This window comes from Serinus canaria, chromosome 14, assembly GCF_022539315.1.
Source record: "Serinus canaria isolate serCan28SL12 chromosome 14, serCan2020, whole genome shotgun sequence".
In the NCBI taxonomy this organism is placed as follows: Eukaryota; Metazoa; Chordata; class Aves; order Passeriformes; family Fringillidae; genus Serinus; species Serinus canaria.
Window position 1 is genome coordinate 13,181,670 of NC_066328.1, and position 22,773 is coordinate 13,204,442.

The following is a 22,773-nucleotide window of genomic DNA, read 5'->3' on the forward strand; positions in this document are numbered from 1 at the left end:
AAAAAAGCAGATAAAGAAATCTTAAATCCATGGAAAAAAAGCTTTCTGGTAATCAAATCAGCTAAAATAATACCTGACAATAAATCATAAAAAACCACCTAAATATTAAATGTGAGCATTGTTTTCTTTATCTGGGATTGGAATATTTACATATAAATTTGGCTTTATATTTGCTGCTTTAATTCTATTGTTACAACACACAGAAGATTTAATGAACATCCCTTTGCATTAAAACCTCATAATTTTATTTACTGCATGCTTACACAAATACTAAATCAGATTTTTGTTGTTGTTTTAGAATCCATCCATTTTAGAACAAGGGCTAAACATTTTCTGAACAAAGACCAGTTCTGGGATTCCTGGAAGAGATCTCTTCACTAAGTGCCATCAAATGCACTGCAGCCTCCTGCTCCTTGCACACCAAGTGTGGGTACATGGTGAAACAAAGCATGGCAGGGATTCTACAACAGCAGAACCAATCTGTAAACACACAAAGGTTTGGGGAGAAGCATGCAGGGCCTCACTCAGGTGAAAAATAAATATACTGGAAAGGAAAAAAAATCTGCATCAAGATGTTTTCCTTTGAAAGGGCCACAAATGAGACATCGTTTCCCTCTCTCCAATTCTACTCACCAGCACAGCAGTTTAAGAAAAAATTACATCAGGAAACTCACATCAATCTCCATTTCTACCAGGTCTATTACCAGCTACAAGTCTAATTTTGCTTTTCCATAAGGACTGCTCAGTAGGATCTCAGCAATCCAAGTTGTTTAGTATCCATTAAACTCTTCTAACAGGCCAGGAAAAACAACTCCAGAGCCAAAGAGGAAAATATTGGAGCTCAACTTATCTCAAACTAAGATCCAAGAAAGGAAGGTAACTATAAAAGACCTAATTACTGCTGAGGGAGTCTCTTTCCCCAGTGGGAAAAAAAGAAATCTTTCAGCATGAGAATGAAGGCTCAGAAGATAATCAATGGACAATTCCCCAGGTATGGACCATTTCCCCTTCTCATCTCCATCTCCCCTTCTTCCTGAATTACCCTCAGTCTCACTGTAATTCTACACTGGGGAAAGGGAAGGTGCAAAGGAACAAATACCTTATTTATTTATTTTTATACACTTCTACTAGAATTCCACCTCTCAGCTCCAGAGAGACATTCCCTACGTAACACAGGCAGCAGAGAAAAAACTGCCTCACCTCACATGTCAAGCAAACAGACCAAAGAAATCCACTATTTAACCCAGAAGCTCATGGAAAAAAATACACAAATCCTCCTCTTAGTAATAATTAAAGCAGCCACACCAGGAAAGTATTTTTAGAAGGGATTAAAAATTACTTATTTCTGACACTGGTAAGCTATAATCAGAGACAGCTTCTCTTGCATTTTTTTTTTTTTTACACAACTGACCAAAAAGAGAAGTGTGCCAGACTCTGGCAATTCAATTTGAAGCAACACAGGGTTAGAGAATCACCATCCACTGCCTGTGGAAGCACGACAGAGCAACCTTTAATTTCCTTTTCCTGTTGAGAGTGTTTCAGAGGAAAAACTACTCAAGAAAGAGACTAAGTACAAGTGAAATAAGAACTTTAGCATGCTAGTACCAGCCAAAAAGAATTCTGTGAGATTTTTAAAATCAACTCGACTTTGCCATCCCCAATTTTAAGAATTATTTATTGAGCTGGAGAAGGATGACATCTGTAACTTTCTGCATATGGTTTGTCCATGTAATTATTACCTTTATTCCATATTTCAGGTGTGCTTCAAAACAGCAGCATAAATTTCTAAAGCTATTATTGAAGAATTATATTTTTCATGTAACTCTTTTCCCTCTGCCCCAGCCGTTCAGTCTACAGTAGATGAGCACAGCTGCCAATTTTCCACTCACAGCCTGTGAAACCCTCAATTTTCGGTTGCAAAAATTATTACTCTTTCTTGTAAGAAAAATATTGGCACAAAAGCTAATAGCTGAAATAAACCTTTATGGAGCAATCCCCAGAATCAGGCTGCCCGAGATGGACCATTGGCTCTGTTCCACTATTTGCATGTTAAACTCACTAGAGCAAAAAATATTTGCAAGAGCTGTATCACTTAAAAGCCACAGATTTCTAAATTCCAGTAAAAAAAACAGGTGGCAAAGGTCAGCAACGGGAGACTTGGATGTGAAACCGTGCCAGCAGCAGAGCAGACAGCCCCTCCCTGCTGTGCAAAGCTGGGACTTGGGCCACATTTGCTTCTTAAACACATCATCTCCAACCTGATGGCTGCTACTTCAAGCCCCAAAATCATGGACTCTGGTAGGTTTAGCTACAAAGGCTTAAAATGTTATTAATTTTATCCCTGATTCAGAGAGGGTTTTAGAGAATGAGACAGACCCTGAGCTCTTTGCCCAGGTCTTGCCCAAATCCTCTCTTTGCCCATTTTCCAAAGTGCTTTTTCTTCTAGCTTTTCTTTCTTTTAAACAAGAAAAGTTCTGGGCTTGTCAGCAGGAGTGATCTCCCTGCATTTGTTGCAACACTACAAAAGGTACTAATTCTCCTGACTTGGGTATTTACATTCTGCCTCCTCAAAGTCAACCAACTTGTTTCAGCCTGACACAGGATTTGTTTATGCTCCGCTCAGGACTGTTGCACAGCTCTGAAAAACTTCTTTTTTTTAATACAACAGATCCCAAACAACACCGAAACAATGTCTCTACATCTAGATTATAATATTTATAAAGGGATGGGAATGTTTTTTTAAGTACCTGACATTATTGAGATAATTTCAAAGGCCAAATTAGCCAGCTGGGTGAAGTGCTAGTGTGAAAGCATATTTGGCAGGAGGTGAAGAAAGCATGAGCCTTAGACAAAGTCAGTATTCACCCTGGGGATGTAACTTGAGTGAGCTGAGAGGTTCCTCTGCCAGGCCCTGGTTGTCCACCCTGCCCCCAAACAGAAATGAATCATCTGCTGTGGTTCAGGAGGTGCTGCAGGAGCAGGACTGGTACAGTGAGGAGAGCACGGAGTGGCACCAGTGTCTGAACAACCCAGCTGAGAATTGCATCAGAAAGCTGCTATTTCACCCTGAGACACCATCCTGCAGCAAGAGCAGCACTTGCAGGGAGGCACAGAAAAACAGTCTGGGAGAGGAACCATTTCAAACATTCCCAAGTAAACAGAGCCTGACTCTGCATCAGCACCAGATTTATTCCCATACACAACAGAACATCTCAGTTTGGAAGGGACCCATCATGATCACAGAGTCCAACTCCCAACACACCCCATCCCAGTGCACACTGCTAAGATGTTACAAATGTTTCCAGCTGCACAGTGTACAAAGGACACAGTTTCCTGGGGGGAAAAGTAAAGTAAATAAGGCAAGTGATGAAAATATTCCATAGGCCCAGCCTGTACCAATGCAAAACAGCAGGCAAATGTGCACCTGGGATTGCATTCATTCACACTTTGCAAGTTAAAGGTAGGAGCCTCCATGCCCAAATTAAGGACCTTTACATGTGGATATGATCTGAGTTAACCACGGTCTTCAACTCAGTATCCAAGTTAATTCTGGAGACAAGACAAACCAGCAGTACGTCCACATCTTGCTTAGGAAAGGTGGGGAGAGGTCACAGTGAACCATGCTGGCAAATACCACTTTCAGCCATCCCTGGCCTTCCCTTGGATATTTCAGGTTAATTATTTATGCTTGTACAAACAGGCAGCCAGATTCCAGGATATATTCGTTTTACTTTGTGACAGAAGATAAACACAGGCCAGCAGGCTGATGGCGTAGAAAGGACTTCACTCAATATTTCCTTCTGTATAGACCATCTTTAATCACAGAGATATGCAGCATAATCATTACAGGCACCAAAGGCTGGTTGGTTTGTTGTAAGATAGAAGCAAAGAAGAACAATGAGGCTTTGGAACAGAAAGTAATAAAGATCTTGACATAAAATGAAACCGAAGTTACTGCACACAATTGGAAAATGAAAAAGGTTGCAAAGCAGGTTAAATTTGAGCCATCCAAGTAATGGAAATATCTCTGCTAATGCTTCAAATTCTGTGTAGGTTTTGACTTGTGAACTTGGTAGCCTGTGTTGGAGGTGCCCCAGCAGGACAGTCCCCTGTGTGTGCCAGCTCACAGCCTGGCTTCCACAGCAGAAATCCCATTCTGAAGAACAGTTTTGGGAAGGCTGCATGGCAAAAATAATGTACATGAAGTGGAAAAAAGCCTCCCCCAAAAAAGGAGAAAAAAAACAAACATCAGCTATTCACCACATGCTGCTCCAACACCCTAAAACTCATGGCCCACAATTAAAATCTTTGCTGAATCTCTTATGTGAAATCACGTCTCATCCAAACAGTTCTGTGGATTTTGTGGAAAATACTCTGAATACCACAAGCCACCCCTTCTGAACTGCCCTGAGGAATGACTCTGCTTACAGTTGTGTTCTCTGCACATAACCTTAAATGAGACTTCACTGCAGATAAGGTCTGCTTTTATTTCTGCTACCAGACAACCCGTGAAGGTTTCACATGTCTGGTTTTTTTTGAGGATGACAATAATTTATATGTGGATGGGCACAAAAAATGGTTTTATGGGAAAGGAAAGATGGCTGAAGTGTGTAAAAATGCAGTTCTCTACGGCTAGCCACATCACTGAACTGAAATACACCACTTTACTCACAAATTGCACTTTAAATTGTCACCACAAAGGCCAAGGTTTCTATTCTAGTCATTTTTTTGTTTGCTTTAGGAATACTTTTGGTCTTTCTCTTTGTCTGCTCGAGACTGAAATGCACAAATCCAGACTGCTTTAACTTCTCAGTAACCGAACCCGAACCGCTGAAGCCAGCGAGCACAAAGAGATAAACAAACCCACAGCCTTCCTTGCATTTGCCAAATAAGCCAATTAGCTGTATGGAACTAATTTCATCCTGACATGCACCCTGAGTGGCCTTCACTAACGATCTCAGCATTGTGGTGCCAATGAGATTTGCAATCTGAGACACAAACCAACCAAAAACCCCTGAGACCCCTCCGACTTCAGGCCCTGCATTCATGCCCTGACACTGGAAGGCTCTGCCTGAACTCATGCTAAACCAGACCCTGACTACCAGATTAAAGCAAGGCTTCATTATAAAACCCTCAATTCTCAAAGAGTCGCTAGAGTTGATACACGAACCCTTTTTGTGGCCCTTTTGTGTAGGCTGCAGTAAAAATCAAAGCCTCTTTTCAAGGCATGATCTCCTCGTGGGTTGGAACTTGGCTTCGTGTAGCCAGTTGCAAACACTAGACAACTTTGAAGAGATCTTCAAAAAACCACACACACCCAGAAAAAGCCATTTTTATTAGTCCATTAACATGTCATTAAAGTATCTACTTAGTCAGGAATCAAAATTCCATCCTACCTAAGCAGAAACCAGTCACGAATGAGAGGCAGTTCTCCTACAGCAAAAAAAAAAAAAAACAAAAAAAACCAAAAAACCTAAGTTGACAAAACACAAGAGCTTCATCTCTGCTCCTAAGAATTGCTCAAACTGAAAAATTCTCCAACAATAAGTCTTCACATACAACCAGCAAGTCTGACTCAACCCTCAATAATATAAATCATTGAAAAACCCAGCACAGGGCTATTGGAAGAACAAGACTCATTAAATTCCCTTTTAACTGAGACTGTGTGCAGTACAAGACCAGTAAAGCAAGTTTAAAAATTAACTGACTGAGATGTAAAACTGGAGAAACACTGAAGAGTTATGGAATCAGCTGAAGAACTTTGCAGGGATAAGAAAGGGAGATCAATAGGAAGCTGAATCAATGTTGATGTACAGAATCTGAGAAAGGCACACAAATCAGAAGTGGGAATAAGTTTATCAATTATTCTTCATACCAACTCTTCTCTCTTCTTCCCCCTTGCTCACCCCTAACAAATACCTGAGATAAAGGTTACATCTCAGATTAAATCTTTCATTAAATCTCAGCTATTGCCTCAGTTTTCTTATGACTTTGCAATGCCTCCCTCTAATCCAGGCCAAGAGCATTGTCACACATTGCCACAGAGCTGCCCATTTCCTAGACAGACATAAACCCCAAATATCCCAGAATGCATGAGTCTTACAGACACACCCTCAGCTTTGAAAGCAGAAGTTGCCCATGGGGTTTATCTGGCCCATGTGCCACTCAAATTGTACTTCCATGGGTGTTTTTTCTTTTAAATGTTATTTTTTAGGGCAAACCTTTTGCAGACTGCTGTTTCATCAGCGAATTGCTCTTCTTGGCCCTGCAGTGGTTGCTCAGATGTGGGAAATAGAGCCAGAGATGCTGGGGCAAGAGTGAGACCCTAACTGATGACACCTCCTCTGTCACCAAGATGTCCTTGAAGCTCTGTCTTCCATCACATCCCTTCCACTTTCTCTTTGCTGTCTCCAAACATGCCCAAAGTACAACCAGTTTCTGTGAGAACTGGAATTTAAGAGCTAAGTCAGTTATTACCATCACCATTTTACAGCCATTCCCAAGAACAGCCCATCATTTACACAGCTTTACCAGGAAATATGTGAACAGAACATAATGTGATTTATACCCACAGTATGGTTTCTAAAACTCAGTCATCCACCCCACCAATAATTCTACCAGGACCAGAGGCAAGTGGGACAATAATTTTGTAAGGAGAGAGTTCCCAAATTCAGTCAAGATTCCACAAAGTCTCCTGATTCCCTGAAAACAAAGGATACACTCAGGCTTCAGCTACAGCATCAGCTTCTGTATACATTAGTAAGACACAAGAATATCTGTAAAAGCCTCAAAATTGTGTTAAAACCACACATATGCTGTTCTCAGGGCAAATACAACTTCATAGCTGAGAGCTAAACAAAACAATTTCAATGGAAAAAAATCCTGCCGGAAATACAAAATGGACTTTTCATTTACTCCACACTTCACTGTGCAAGTTACAGTTACTGGGATCAACACAGCTCTGGAATTCTTCCCTTATTCAATCTTTTGCATCTCTAACCACGTGCACTTGCAGTGAATAATTCATATTTCCAAGTAAGTGGTGTCTATCCAGACAGACTTATCTGCACGCCTTGCACATTCTTCTTGTGCTCACACTTTGGATCAGACACAATGTGAGCTGTGCAACATCATCACCAAAATGAAGCTAAAAACACACCAGGAAACTATGTGGCTCAATTCCCTTAAATTGCATTAAAACTAAGGAATAAATCCATGCTGAAATCTCAATACTTTGCTGTTACAGTTACCCAAGCACCACAAAAGCATCTGGAAAAAAATTCCTAAAGCATGAAAAACATGTTCCTCCACCCACATGCACTCATAACTCAGATTCCAAACTGAATTTTACTAAGATGGCCAAAAATATTTTGTACTTTCAACACCAAGGAGGTTTCAAAGCATCTTTTTCAAATCCTTAAAAATGTCAGCACCTAACAAGACCCTGTTCTCATCCCAACATTGTTCACAACAGGTCCCAAGCAAAGCTGGGGATTGAATCCAGCTCGAACCCAGCCCTAATCCCAGAGTCCCAGAAACAAAAGGTCCTTTCTAGAAATCCTAGCCAAATGTTCAGATATATGAATTTGTTTCTCTGGAAAATGTGAGGTGAACAACCTTAAATGAAAAATCAAATACAGAAAAGAAACCCTGAATGCTTTAGATATTGCTGAGGCATAAATGAGGTATGAAATAGCTGACAGTCCTGCAGCAGAGAACAGTGCCTGTGCTCAGTCAGCATTTCAGGGAGGTGTGTTTCATTTAAGGTGTCTCTGATCTTCACTTTCAGAAGTTCAAGGTACAAAACCTTGAACACCTTATTTTCATTACCAAAAAGAAGCCTAGAAGGACTCTCCTGTGCAGCTGATCATTTGCTTACTAATTTAGTACATAAAAGGCTTTTCCAATAAATATTATGTTCACTATAAAACACAGAAATTTAGATTCTCCTTCTTCCCAGATATTCTCTCTGGGGCTACCCAGACCACTACTAGCACGGCATGTTTTATAAGCAGTTTGTGAGATTCAAGTTACAAGTGTGTTTCTGCACTAACAGCAGCTTTTCTTCCCCCAAAAAACACCATCCAATTAATGAACTTCGAGCTTTTACAAGCCATTCATTTCCTAATTCCGTGAGGAAAACCTGCACAACTGCTCTCTGCTGCTTTATAAAGGGGGAGAAAGTGCAGAACAAGAGACCAAAACCAGAAGCAACACATTTGCGGGTACTTAACTGAGCACTGCAATCAGTAGAATGCACAAGGACTCACACCAATTAAACCTGACCCAGCCTTGGGGTCCCGTCCACGGAGCAAAACACTTGAAATGTCAGGAACACAACGCACAACTTCTGTGCTTTCTAAGTCAGTACTATCTCCAGCTCAGTATACAGGCATTGCCTTGCCTCAGAATAGCTGCTTGTTATGCAGAAAGCAGAAAGGAGTCTGACCTGCTGCTGCAAAACACGTGAAACCTGGGAAAGAAGAAACCTTGGTACAGAAAATCTTGGCTAAGTTGGAGTAGATACAGCCAAGCAACAGTTCAATAGAAACACTGAATTTTTGTCAAACAGCAAAAGGTCTGGTCTACAACTTCCAAGCTAAAATGAAGCAGATTTCTCAGTTTAAAACTAAAACATATGTTTTGTATCTCCAGAGTGGCTGGTATTTACATTCCTTCACATACAGGTAGTGTCAGTATTTCAACAAAGCAATTTGAATGTTAAGCACTATTGTAAAGGAGGAAAAAAAATGTAATTTAACACATTCTCAATCTCAATTTAAAACTGAGATTTGTTTTTCCAGACAAAACCAGTATTTGATTTCTTTGATATCTTACTGCAATTAAATAAGGTATAAAATCAACTTTACAGGAACAAAAGTTTCCAGTTGGGGTATATAATAAACAGTACAAAATTAATGTCTGGTTTTCATCAAGTGCTAAGCAGATTGTTCAAAAGCAAGAACATTGTTATTCAAAAAATTGATGGTGTTATGTGTAAGTTGTAAACTATGTAAACTATTAGTTCATCCCATGGGGCTTAAACGTATCAGTAAAAGAGCTGTAGTTAAACAATCCACATGGAACACTGCCTTAGTGCTCAATATGCAGCTTTGGCTCTGGACTGCTCAACTCAGTGCTGAACTGAAGCTTCCTTGAGAACCAAGAGCAGGAAGCTGGCAAGAGAATCACTTCAGTGCCCCAGGAAGCTGCTGATGTTGAGATAAACTTCCAGCAAAATGAAGGGGGAAAAAAAATCCCTGTTTTAAAAACATTGAAAATACAAACCAACAAATATTGCCAGAGTAATTTTTAGAAGTTCATAAATAAAAGTACAAAAACACTGATGACCACTGTGGTCACAATGTCCAAGAATCCACATTTCTTCATTCGTATGGAAACAGTGAATGAAGAATTTTCAATACAGAAATTCCACAGGAAAATTTGGCTTACAGGCTACTGTGTACAAAGAAAGAAGAAACCTCAGAACAATGCACAGGGCCTAACTTATTTCACTATAACCAAGACTCATTTTGAAATTCTTTAATAACTAGAAACCTTGTAACAAGCAGTTGCTCAAAATCTATTGCAAAGAACAACACTTACCAAGCACCTCTTCTGGCACTACTAACTTCAGTAACTGCTACCAGGAGAAATTCCAGCAGGTACTGGATGACTTTTCAAGAGGCACAGTCAATACCCCAAATTTTTTTTTCAAAGTAAATGAAAAGCATTCTTTCTTTCAAGTAAGGCATCAGCACCATATCACTGCTTTACCACCACATACCTCAGGTTAGCAAATGCCTCAGAAACTTTCCCTGATTTCCAGCACATCTTGCTGTTTTCCATACTTGGATTTTAACTGAGGTATGCCGAGTGCTTTTTGGCATGTTTGGATAGAAACATAAAAAGCCTCAAGTCTTGTCATGTAAAGCTTTTCAAAGCCATGGGCCTTGCTGCCAAAGAAACTTTTTCATGCTCTTACAGCTTTTGCCTTCCTTCTTCTCAGACCTGCTGTTTGCTTTGCAGTCAGGATGGTAACAAACACATGAGCTGGAGCAGCCCTTTCTGACCTGACCCTGAGTGAGCTCTGACTTAAAAATCAGGGCAGTGAAAGTCCATATTCAGGGAAGAGTTAAGGGAGCACAAAAGCCCAGAGCCATGAGTTCATTTTGTTCTAGGCTACTTAGAGTGGCCAGCCAAAAACTGAAGCAGCTGGAATTCATTCCCAAGTACTTCTTTCTTCCCAGAGCTCCCTGGGCTGTCATTATCAACCTGAGGATAACAAACATATGGATCATCAAGATAGAGTTGGTGCTGGAATGAAGTGGCAGAGCCTAATGGCCCATAATAAATGAAGTCCTGATCCTAACTTGGATCTTAGTACTGAGGTATAAACGCTTTTAATGTCTTAGGGGGAAAACTGCCCACACTAGATGGAATTAAACATTCCACTGACTTCTCTTCTTGATGGTTTCCTTGTTACCAGCTCTTGCACACATCTATTTTTGTCTTCATTACCATTCCATATTCAAATTATATCTGTCAGATTCCAGACTATTCAAGAGGCATGTGCAAAAAAAGGGGAAAATGACACCCTGACCATCCACGTAAAATTTTAAAAAATAATTCAGGCTGATTAAGTGCTGAGCTACAAAATGGAACAATTGCTTTAATTTCCTATACAAAAGCTAAAATGAAGGTAGCAAGTTCAAAAACAGGAAGAGAGAAGAAAAATTGTGTTTGCCCAAATTAAATTCTTGGCATCCTTTCTCATTTTGAATCAGGTACATTAGCTGTTTTACAATATTGCTTTTAACTCCTGGAAATTTTTTCAATCTCCAGTAGCTTGCTTTGTGATTATTCTGCCTGTTATAATCCCTTCCAACATCCGCCCAAGAGGCTACAAAGCGCTCTCCACTGTCTTCATGTCTATTTTTTCATTTGTTCAGAGAACTCAGCTCCAACTCTCCTTGTTTACAAATGAGAAACCCAAGGCAGCCCCAAACACCCGTGTTTCTGGAAGGGCACTGATGCTAAAAGGTGAGCAAGCCACCTGGACACCTGCCAGGGAATCAGCTCGCCTGGGCTTATTAGCCTGGGCCTTGTGCCAGCCCTGCTGAGCCTGGGGAGGGATGTGGGGAGGTGACAGTGGTGGCACTGGGGAAGGAGGGGGACTGCAAGTGGATGTGAAGGAATAAGAAAGCTGTGGCAGAGGCGAAGGAGAACGGGACAGAAACGAGGCTTGTTCCAAAAAAAGACTGCAGAGGTATTACAGAGGTATTAATAGCTTTGTGAAGCCAAATTTTTATCATTCATTCACCTACTTTTGTTCTTTTATTAACCCCAGGACTGAATCATTGTTTTCTTCTACAGGACAATTGTCCAGCTGCAGGGAAAACATCCCTAAGCAACAAACTTTCCAAGGAATTAGTATGAAAGCTTTTACATAGAGGAACAAAGTCTGATTTAATAACCAGTTCCATTTAGAAACTACAATGAGAGAATGATGTGTAAGAGACATTTTCAGTGCTGCCATTATTACAGGATAAGTCTTGTCTACATGAAGCACGTAGACACACTCCTTCCAATCTACCTAATCACCTATTAGTCACACAAGTGGTAAGTCCCTAAAAACACTTTGGCCCAGGCCATGCAAACGCTGGATGAACTGAGTTACATCAGTTCTCATCTGATTTCCTGGCAGTGAGCTGCACGTGACTGCTGCTGTGCCTGAGGAAATGTGGGTCAATCCATGCGTGTCCCGGTGCTGAACGTGCACGCTCTCGAGGGACACACAACTCTGTGACTCAGGAGCACCGGGCTGGCAGGAAGGAATTAGTGATGCTCAGTGCTGGGGAGTTCACACAGCACTGCCCATCCTCTGGAATGGGATCTCATAGCACTCCAGAACTCCCTCAGCAAAATGCTCCTCCAAAACGTTGAAATGATGGAGAAGGCTGTCAGGCACATGGCATGACAGCAGCCACTAAAGGAAGCTACTTCCTTCAGAAGTGATTAATCACCCGTGGTGTTTGGTGTAAACACCCAGATCTCACAGCCTCGTCTCTCAGCTGAGCAGCAGTGAGATGGACAATCCAACACTGCTGCTGCTTTGGAGCTGGGGGCTGGAGCAGGATTCCTCCCAGGGCATGCTCTGGCTGGATGTGGTTACCCAATAACCTCATGGCAGCACCCCCTTCTTCCAAACTCGATCTCCAATTAATACCAAAGTTCAGTGGATCCCTGTTATATCTGTGTTATCACTCTCTTACACAAGCAAAGCCACACTCTTCACTTGAGGTATTTTAAGCAAAATGTCTCATTCTTGCATGACCTAAGGGAGGCACCAAACTGGGAGCTGAATGGCACCAAACAGGACTCTATGAAAAGAAGGCTTTTATTCCAAATAAAGCTGTATCAGCCTGTGTTATTCCCTTGTTCTAATCATATAGGCCAGCATCTATTTAAACTGCCAAGCTAATGACTTCAAATTTGATCAATAGTCTCTGTTTATTCAGCCAAGTGCTACTGACAGTCACCAGGGATGAACAACAAAACAAACACACTGGTCAGAGCCAATCCCTGGTTGAGCAAGAAAATCCAATCCATGGTGGCAAATACCCTTCGATTGGATGGGGAGCTGGGGAGGGAGGCCTGTTGCCCACGGACACAGACACAACCCCTCTCCTCTGTGCCCACAGAACATTTATCCACATTATTCTGCTAACAGCCAGCTCATGAGCTGAGTGAACTCAAGCAGAATTAACATCAGAGTGGTTCCAACTCTTATCGTGTGCCATTGTAGCCACGCTAAAATATTTCCATTTGTTGTCAGATTAAACATGGCAGGACATGACAACAATAGGAGGCTGTCACTAAGCCTTTGGACCACAAGCAGTGACTTCCCTCATTGTCACCTTATTCACTACAGAAGGAAATTTCCTTTGGAGAAGCTTCAAGAAAGACTGGAATGATCTTCTTAAAAGCAGGACAAAAAAGTCCTTGACTGAATCTCCAGCCAAAGGATGCTAGGAATGTTTTAGTTACAGACTGGCTGCAGAGAGCAAAATAAAAATAGAGTTTAGAATGAAAACAGAAGCATTCTAGCACAGATTTTTCTTTCAAAATAAATAAACACTTTCATTGCAAAATCAGTTTCCCAATAGTGGCTTAGCAACAATATATGTGGACCTTCCTCCCACTGGCAATTTTTATTAACAACTTTCAAGCTCCTCACTTAAGAAACCTCCCTTTCAAATCCCAAGTGAATCTGCAGTCATAAAGACTGGGATCTGGGTGAAAATGCTTTAGTGCATTATTCTGATCAGGATGTTTGGTCACAGTTTTTTCGACATTATACATTCATCACTTTGCCTATCAACAACACCTGTTTGCCATTTTCCTTGTACAAAATGTCAGTGTCCATTACATCAATAAATTACAATCCCACTACAGCTCTGAGATACTTTGATCAAAGGTATTACATAAATAAACTGGATCTTGAAAGAAAAAATACGATGCCTCTTCCTATTCAATCTTAATGCATGTTCAGATATTCAGACACAGGATTTTATACAAGTGACACCACTTGGTTCCAGGACCCTGCAAAAAAAAAAAATATAAAGAAAGTTCTCTTGAACAAAAAGTTCTTTATCAAACTACTATATTAGCACATCCAAAGCCCAGAACTTAGCATCTAAAAATCCCAGTACATGAGGATAGCTGGTTCACTCAAAGCCTAAGACGTTTGCTTTCCAGTTTAAATTGATTAAATAGATTGAATACATTACATTTCGCATGGATGGTTAACAGTGCTAATATTCCAGACAAAATGAAATGCTGTATGAGGAAATTTCTCACTAGGGCTACCTCCCCCTGGATATATTCCTTGCTCTCACAGTAATTTAGTATAACGGAGCCCTAACAATTTCACTGAACAGGATTACAAAAACAGCTCTTCACAGTTCATGGCACAGAAGCTCCCAGAAATATCTATTTCTTCACTACCTTCTCCACACAGGGAATGCACTTGAAAAACAGGCTGACACTTGCTTTGTGGGAATCATAAAATAATATAATGTTGGTTGCTTTGTTTTTATGAAGAAGGTGCTTCTTGTTTATCAAATAGTCCAGATATTGAAAGGCAGCCTTTTATTTGCATTCATATCACAGAGGGCTCGCACACCTCGGAATCGGATATTGTCCAAGCACTGAATGACAAACTACTGATAAACCCAAAAGAGCAAATTTTAATAAAAAATTTCCACAAGAGAAAAACCTTTAAACACCATTTCACTCCTCACTCCAATAAGCTATGTGGCACTAATTTGAAGTGATAGTGCTCTTCTTTTAATTAAAAAATGCCAGTAGGAGGTTGATGCAGTGGCTGGTGCTGGAAGCAACGTGCTCACAGGGTGCAGCTGAAGCTTGGTGTGAGGAATTAAGGCACAGTTTCATCTGGGTGAAAAGGCAAAACAAAACCCCTAAATCCAAACAAACATATAGGGAGTGTTATTACAAGTGCTTGATCAAGTCATCTGGATGTTTCTCTCTCAGAGAATGTTAAATTCTAGGGGAAAAAGAAGCCAACAAAAACCCCAAAATCCCACCATAGTTCATGAATCTTGGTTTACCTATAGGTGTGTGGGACTTAATTCAAGTATGTCCCTCCCCTTCCTACCTCAGAGCTCCTCTCACTTTCCCAGGTTGCTCCTTCCACATCTCTTGAGCACAGGACTGGGACCAGAGCCACTCTGCCAGACCATGGGAGGGTGGATTTGCTCTCCCAAGCTCCTCATCTCCATGAGTCTCAAGCCCTTGTCTGCTTAATAGCTTTGCTTTTATCAAATTCGACTGAAGCCAGATGAAAAGCCAAAAATTAGTTAGAGGAGAATGACAGGTGAGATCCCTTTTCAGCCTGGTAATTTTTCAGTCTGGAAAAAAAGATTAAGCTTGTCCTGTAAGTTTATCCATCAGCCTGATGGTCAAATAAGGCAGCACTTTGTCCTGAAAAGCGTAGACAGCTTCCACATTCCAGGTTTCACTGCTGATTTGTGAAATACCAAAAGGCAAAAAACCTGATTAATCTACAAGAAATCCTCACAGAAATATTTGCTGGATCATTTCCCCCTCGGTCTTGCAACATCTTAATTCCAACAGCCCAGAAGAGGCCAGCAACCACATCCAGAGCATAAAAGAAGAGCTTTGCACTGGCATCTGGGAGCATGACAATCCTTAAAACCAGCGGCTGCTCCTTCTGATACAGCCTCCCTGGGGAAGGAACATCCCAGAAACAAGCAGGACATTTTGCCTTTACTTGGCATATGGAGCAGCAAAGAGAAGTCAGTTTATCCACAAGCTTCTGGTATATTTACTCACCACTCCTACAATGACTATTTCAATCACGTTTACACTACCAGCATCATCTCAAACATCACAGATAAATCTGTTTTCTTCGGCTGTTTCAAAGTCTGTTTTCTCTCTGCACACTTGCAGGATTTACATCCTAAGGCAATGAGAAAAAAACCTGTTACTACTTTCCAACTGGGCTTTATTTTCTTTCCCCCCCACCCCTTTCTATCAAAAATAGCTCTCATCTACGTTCTAGTTCAATTTGGAAGTAGCACATGCAGACTTGATAAGCATCCTGCAAAGGAAATGCCTTGAATTGCAGACTACTTACAACATATTTTCCCAAGCAACTTTTTATAAATCCCATTTGATGGCTGGTTTGCTAATTTCTATTGAAGCTTATCAAAACATTATTTGTAATAAGTCAAATTACTTCTGTGATTGCACAAATAAAAAAAAATTACAAAAGAAATGACTGTGACTAGAAGTCCAAGCCAAGCTGCTGGGTTATACTGAAGTGCTATTTATCCTGTTACCAGACTGACCTGGAACTCTAAGGAGGTATTTAATTTTAAACTGAAGAACACAACACAGAAAAGCACCTATGTACATGTTTCTTCTGTTTGCCAAAGTCTCCTTCTAGAGCTGGTGACAGCACAATTATTGGAGCTGATTCCATCACCCTCAGCAGATCCAGGGGCTGCAAACCAGTGTCAGGCTGCCCGGCTGTCTCACATAGAGCTCGATAAATGAGCACAGACACATTAATTAATATATCTTGAAAGAAGTCTATTAACATTAAATTCCCTAAAATTCTTGGAAATAAGGAATAAAAGATGTAGGTGTTTCTATTATGGCACGTTAGCTTTGCACATAGCATACTATTTTTAGTTAATTATTGCCCAGTATGCAGAAGTCAGTTTTATAAAGAGCCAAACAGTTATTCCTACACCCTGGGCTTTTCCAGAGGTAAATTTAATGTTGGATTACTGAATGAATGATGGGATCTCTGGGAAAAGATGCAGAGATTTAAATCTGACTATGGTTACATCACAGAACTTGGTTATATCACACACTTACCAAGTTGTATAAAGTCATTAAAGCCTGAGTTCAGCACTGAAGCCCTTCTCTGACTCCAGAACATTCAGAGGCTGATGGACCATGCTGAGTTTCACAGCTGAACCACTCTCTGGCACCTTCTGCCTTCCCTAACTTCACTTCTGCCTTTTAACCTCATCTCACCTTATTTCACCACACATCTGTGCAAGGGGGACCTCAGCAGAAGTATTTTCACTGTGGTTAAAAACAATTTCAGGGGTGGGTTAAATGCATCAGCCGATCACAGCATAAAAAAGCTTTACATAAGGGATAGCTGGGAGATGAAAAATTAGATACACAGCAATTCCCTGCCAATTCCAAAACCCACAACATTTCAGGCATTTTTTTTTTCACTAAGCCATTTCTGCTCTCTCTGATCTGCTCAGTAGGGTATTTACAGACACATGAGATATGAACATGCCCACTGCAGCACTTAATGTGGCCATTACCTGTCTGCAGATGTTTTTAAGAAAGAGATATGAGAGACACTGATCGGAATTCCTTGGAATAGAAAGCACTGAAGTAAGAATCACTTCAAGAGCCCAGAAAATTCACCCAATTTCTCTTTCAAAGGCTGACATCAGACCTTTAGCTTATGCTCACACACTCAACTGCTAACCCAAAGCTTACCAAATGTAATGGATTCTCTTCCCATTAACATTAAAGGAGCAACAAAGAGGTATCTGCTAATTAGAGTTACGCTTGTAAAATATGATATTTTAATTCTGAATTAAAGTGAAGTTCCCACATGCTTATAAAAATGTCTGCACATGGGAAAGGAACCAAAACACATCAGCTACAATGACAACACAGATTCCCTGGGAAATGCATCAATCACTGCAAGTCTGAATCAAATTGAAATCCTTCATTTTTCTAAATTCTGCACTTGTGTAGTCTAAAAATTTTGTTAAAGCAACAATATAATTCATATACTCAGTTCATTTTCAGTCTGGAATTTAGGCTTTTTTTTTTTTTTTTTTTGCTCTTCAGGAAAACAGAGCACATGTACTTCTAAAGAAGTTTCCTTTCCAATAAACTTTTCAGGTCATACACCCCATGTACTAGAGAATGTGAAAACACTGAGCACAGGGATTGAGTTTTCTGCCACAATGTCCGGTTGGCTTTGGAGATGCAACACAGCCCAAATCTGGCATGTGAAGAAGAAAGGTCAGGGCCATGAAAAAAGAAAGTCCGGACTGATGTGAGGAGTTGCCAAAATAAATAAATTATTTTCCAGTAGAAATAAGAAAGGCAACTATCTTCAGTGTTTTAACCTTTATTTTAGGAGAAAAATACAAGGGGAGCTTTTAATATTGTCCTGGGAACATCAGGAAGACAAATTAGAAGCCCAGAATTTAACACATGCAAATTTAATTTGCTATTTTGTGATAAAAATAAGATATGGAAACTTTAAATTGATAAAGACATACCATTTTATTTTAGTCTAATTATTAGAGGAAATAGGCAGATATTTAAGGAAGACAAAACTGTAAACGTATTAAAAGGTCAAGAAAAATGCTATTTTTTCCTAATTCACTCATCCAAAAATGCCATGTTACTCCAAATAATGAAATGTATCTACAAAGATCTCATCAACTTGAGGAAAAAGATTGAATCCTACCAAAAATATTTCTTTCCCTGCTACTGGTTACCCATGAAAGCAAACATTCCTGTAAGAGAAGGATAATAGTAGGTTACTTATTAAAGAAAAAGAAACAAATTTTATTTTCTTCAGCAGACCTTCATAATGAGTTGGGAAAGAAACATCCACCATTCAAAAAAACCAACCACAGGTAAAACTGCACATTAGTGAGGACATTCAGGGACACTCAGCACTCCTGGAGTACAACAGGCAGCATCGTGGTCAATAATCCTTGAAGTCAATAGTGTGGTTTAACACTGCCCTTCGTTCCTAAACTGCTGTACAGCCTCAGGAATCAGGACCCCAAGTGGAAAATGGGAAGCGGGTACAAAGTCCAATTCCACAGGATTTTCCATCATTTCTTACAGTTTAGGATTATGGGCTTAACCCATTTGAGCTGCTCCATCACACAAGGGCTGAGGCAGGGCCGGTGCTCACCAGAGCCGCTGCTGCGCCAAGGACAATTCCCTCCAGCTGTGGCGAGGTGAGCACAGCTGGAACAGCTGCCTGCAGCATGGCGAGCTCACTGCAGGGATTGTGCATTATTTTTCCATTACTCCCAAACAATAATGGATTGTTTTACCCACAAACAAACCTTCCTTTTAAATACTTTCTGTTAAATTGTATTAGTATGCAGAATAGTGCCCATATCCTCCAAAAAAAACCCAGGGAAGAGGATTTTTCCGGGGGAGGGGAAAACGAGTAAAGCAGGCTCTGCCAGCTTTATCTATCTATGCTGGGAATTGGGTAGCCTTGGGGATTTTTGCCTGCTGTGCTTAGTGTCCCTGACAACAAGCCAGTTTGAATTTTGGCCTTTAACTTGACAAAAATGACTTACTGAAGAGGAAGGCATCAAGCTATTACAGCCCTGTGGAGAGATTCTTTCTGAAACAGCATGGATGCTTACTCTGCCAATTCAACTAGAGCATCATCAGATTTATCATCCTACACCCCCAAATATTCACCATGTAGCTGCCAGTTCATAAGAGAGTATGACAAAGAAAAAGTTCCATCATTTCTGCTATGTTCTCCAATTATATTTTATGACTTTCCCAGACATGGAAAACTGTAAAATATCCCCAGGGATCCCCTCTCATAAATTACTGAATTTTCCCTTAAACACATGTGAAACAAAGTTTAAAACCATGTAGCATCTTAATGCTAATTGACCTACTGCCTCACTTAGTAAACATTCACAGCTCTCTTCTGTCATTACATTAATAGTTACATAAATAATTTTAAATTGAGATATACACACTTGCTGCATTATGGTTTACATAATCACTAATGTCTCTTCTGATTTTCTCTCCCAAAAACTCCCAACACATGACTTGCACACACCTGAGCTCTTCAATGTTCAGCAGCTTAGTCTGAATCCTAGAGCTAGACTTACAAAGAAAGCTGAATTTGCACTGAAGCAGCTGAAGTGCGAGCACAGGTTTTCTTCTGCCAGCTTTCTCATGGCAGGTGACAAATTTTTGGCAATGAGGGTCAGCAGACCAGGAAGGAGATAACATCTTGAATTAGTGCAGCAGTATTGCAGGAACTCACTTGTAAGCACATGAAACATCACAATGTCAAAGCAGCAGCTTCCTCACCACCAGCCATAATAAAGTGCTCCATGTCAGCGACCCGCAGGCTTAACTGCAGCCTGCCAACAGACATGGGAGAGAATGTGAGATGATATCCAGGTGAAAAAAAGCTAGAAATGGCTCAACTAGTGCTGTCCTCAAAGAGGGATGGCAAAGCATCAAGGACCATAGTAAGACCTCAGTGAAGACATTCCCTAAAAGCTGATCAGATCCCAACACAATGGTTGTCAACCTCGAGACTCAAGATCGCATTGACTCCTCTGTGCTCTGACAACTGTCACTACAGGAAAGAACAAACCATTTGCAGTAACAGTTTATTTCACTCTGGAGGAATAAATTAGCATCTGCTTCCATGAAAAACATGAAAAATATGAAAGCTTTCAGTGATATTCCAAACTTTAGTCCTTCTCACTTTGACTATTTCCAGAGGAATAATAATAGACAAATGTAACAACAACAAAAAATATTCCATTCCAAACTTAGGGAAAAAGATGGCAGATGGAACATCTCTTCCAGCTTTTTTAAAAAATTTTTTCCTCACTCAAGTCTTACATTAATTGATCTGCTGGGTACATACCTAAACTTCACACCCAACTGATTTATCCACATCTTATCCAAACCATTCTGCTCTATCCTGCTGCCTCCACCAAGGCAGCCCAAGCCAACATGACAGTGAGCAGTTGACTCAAGAACCATAAATAGTAGCAAGTAATCCAACCAGATTAATCCAGCTCTAACTAAGCTTGGCAACTGGACTGGCTTCAAGGTGGGCAGTAATCCAGGTAAACCTCCAAAAACCACACACATGGATAGTATTTCCATGAGGTACTTCTCCATTCTGTGACCCGTCAAGCAAATCTCCAGCCAGCTCAGGAAAAACTGAGGGGTCTCACTGATCTTTATTTACAATGGCAATTTTAGCAGCCTTGGAGCTGCTGGCAGTAAAGTTCCTCTACCCAGCACACAGAAAATCGTGGTATAAGAGCAACCTCCTCACTGAGAAATTCAGCACTGCTTGTATTTCCCTGGAACTGATGGTTAATTTTGAAACACAAACAGAAAGGATGATGCTACAAAATCTTAGAAATGTGAAAAAGCTGTTTCAAGAAATGGATGAGAAAACTGTTCTTAGACTGGTGGGCAGTATGGAATAAAAAAGAAATCATAACTGCACAACTACATCCCAAATTGCATTTCTTTATATGAAGACACTCAATTTGACAAAAGAAAGTTTCAAGTCAGGAATAAAGTAGTTATTGTTTCTACTTTCCCCGCCTGAGGGGGATATTCAAACAAACTCCTTTTGGTGATTTAATTTACTTCCACCAGGACAATGGTGCTGGCACAGCTTTGACTTACTGGGAGAAGTAAAAAAGGAGACTTGCTCCCCATAGCTTGCCCAGAGGAAAAGGCTGCTCTTTGGATTCCCACTTTGGCAGCCCAAAAATGTCAGCTGGCCAACTGCAAAGGCTGTGCTCTCCACTTCCTCCCGTGAAAGCAAAATTTTATGTTCCTTAATGTCCTCAGAGTTACACGGCCTGAGCCTCTTTGCCATTCCTATCCACAGGGCTCTGAACAGTCACGAATTTACCTTCACAAAAACGCTGCTGCATCCCAAGGCAAATGGGGAAGGGAGGCAGAGGGAGATGAAGTGCCTGGCTCGGCATCACACAGGAAACGCACGGCCGAGCTCCGCACGGAGCTCCAGCCCCGTGCTCCAATCGCAGCCGGGGCCCCGCTCCCAGCACACTGGGGAAGAGAAAATCCCCACAAGAAGAAAAGAACGAGACACGGATTCCTACACACTACCAGATTACCACACTAAATAAATTTGGAGCTACCCAACTGCTGCTTCCCACTGTGTCCCCCATGGCACAAAGCTGGCTCGATATTAAACACCAACCGCCAGGGAGGCTGGGATGAGCAGCCAGCTCTTCCTGCCCCAGCACTCTTCACCTGGAACCAGTGGTCCTGGTGCCCAACCATAAAACTACAGCCAGCCCATGATGTATTCACCACGTCTGAGAGATCCCTACACAGATATTCACTGTTCCTGAACACGGGACAGGAAAGTGTCCAGGTCACCAATATTAGTGTTGCTATTGATCAGTCAGTTAACTCTGCTGCACTGCTCGATTCATTAGTCATGAAAGAGAAGTAAAACATCCTGACATTTAGGACATGCTTTAGTCTGTGCCTTTGTTACAATCCTAAGTGAACATTGCTCTAATGACAACATAATGTTTTATCTTCTACTTGAAATCACTGTATTTTTTTATGGATTCCTTGAATTACAAATGCAGAAAGTCCCAAAGCCACCCATTCACCAGCTACCAACTGGCCAGACTTTGTGGCTGGGGCTTCCCTGAACTGGCTGACTACACTGAGCTGGAAATGTGTGCAGGATACTCATCTGTGTCACTTCTTCCCTCTTCCCCTTTCTTTGCCACTGCTAAGCACAACCACCTTCCTTACAGGAATCAGATTTGTCACCTACAAATCCCCTCTGGCTTTCTCACTTCATAGCAACCAACTGCTTCATCATTGTCTTCCTCACTCCTCCCTGATGCTTCTGACACTGCACTTTCTAACCCCTCACACCTGGGAGGATTCTCACCTACACCTGCCTTCCACAACTGCCATCACGAGCAGCAAACACTCCCAGGCCAGGTCTTCCAAGGAGGAATTGAGGACTCTGAACCACAGTGACGTGCTTGGAGAAGATTATTTGGGATCCTCCAGTTACACCAACTCTGGCCTCTCTGCTAAAGAAACTGTTTTGCCATCAGTCCTCAACATGGCCATCCAACGTGTATGTGAGATCCAGCTAGGAAGTGATCCTTAAAGTTTAACTTCCCTCAGTTCCACAATGGCCCCAGAAGCCAGCCAGCTTTTAACACCTCAGCTGAGGCCCTGCTGAAAAAGCCAGAACCAATGAAACCAGAACTCAACTTGCAGCTTTTTTTGGTAAAGTTCCATGTTTAGTCCATTTCTTCACAGCCTTTCCAGTTCCATCTGCAACCTTTGCCTACAAGCTCCCTAGACCAGGGTGTCTGCCATACCCAGTACCATGAGGCTGCAGCTTTC

The 22,773-nt window shown here is 41.1% G+C and overlaps 1 protein-coding gene across 4 annotated transcripts in view; it reads right to left on the bottom strand.

Moving 5' to 3' along the window:
• The window catches only part of SMURF1 (SMAD specific E3 ubiquitin protein ligase 1), a 45,347-nt gene that overhangs the window by 19,280 nt on the left and 3,294 nt on the right, over window positions 1-22,773 (bottom strand). The gene's annotated exons all lie outside the window — the stretch shown is intronic.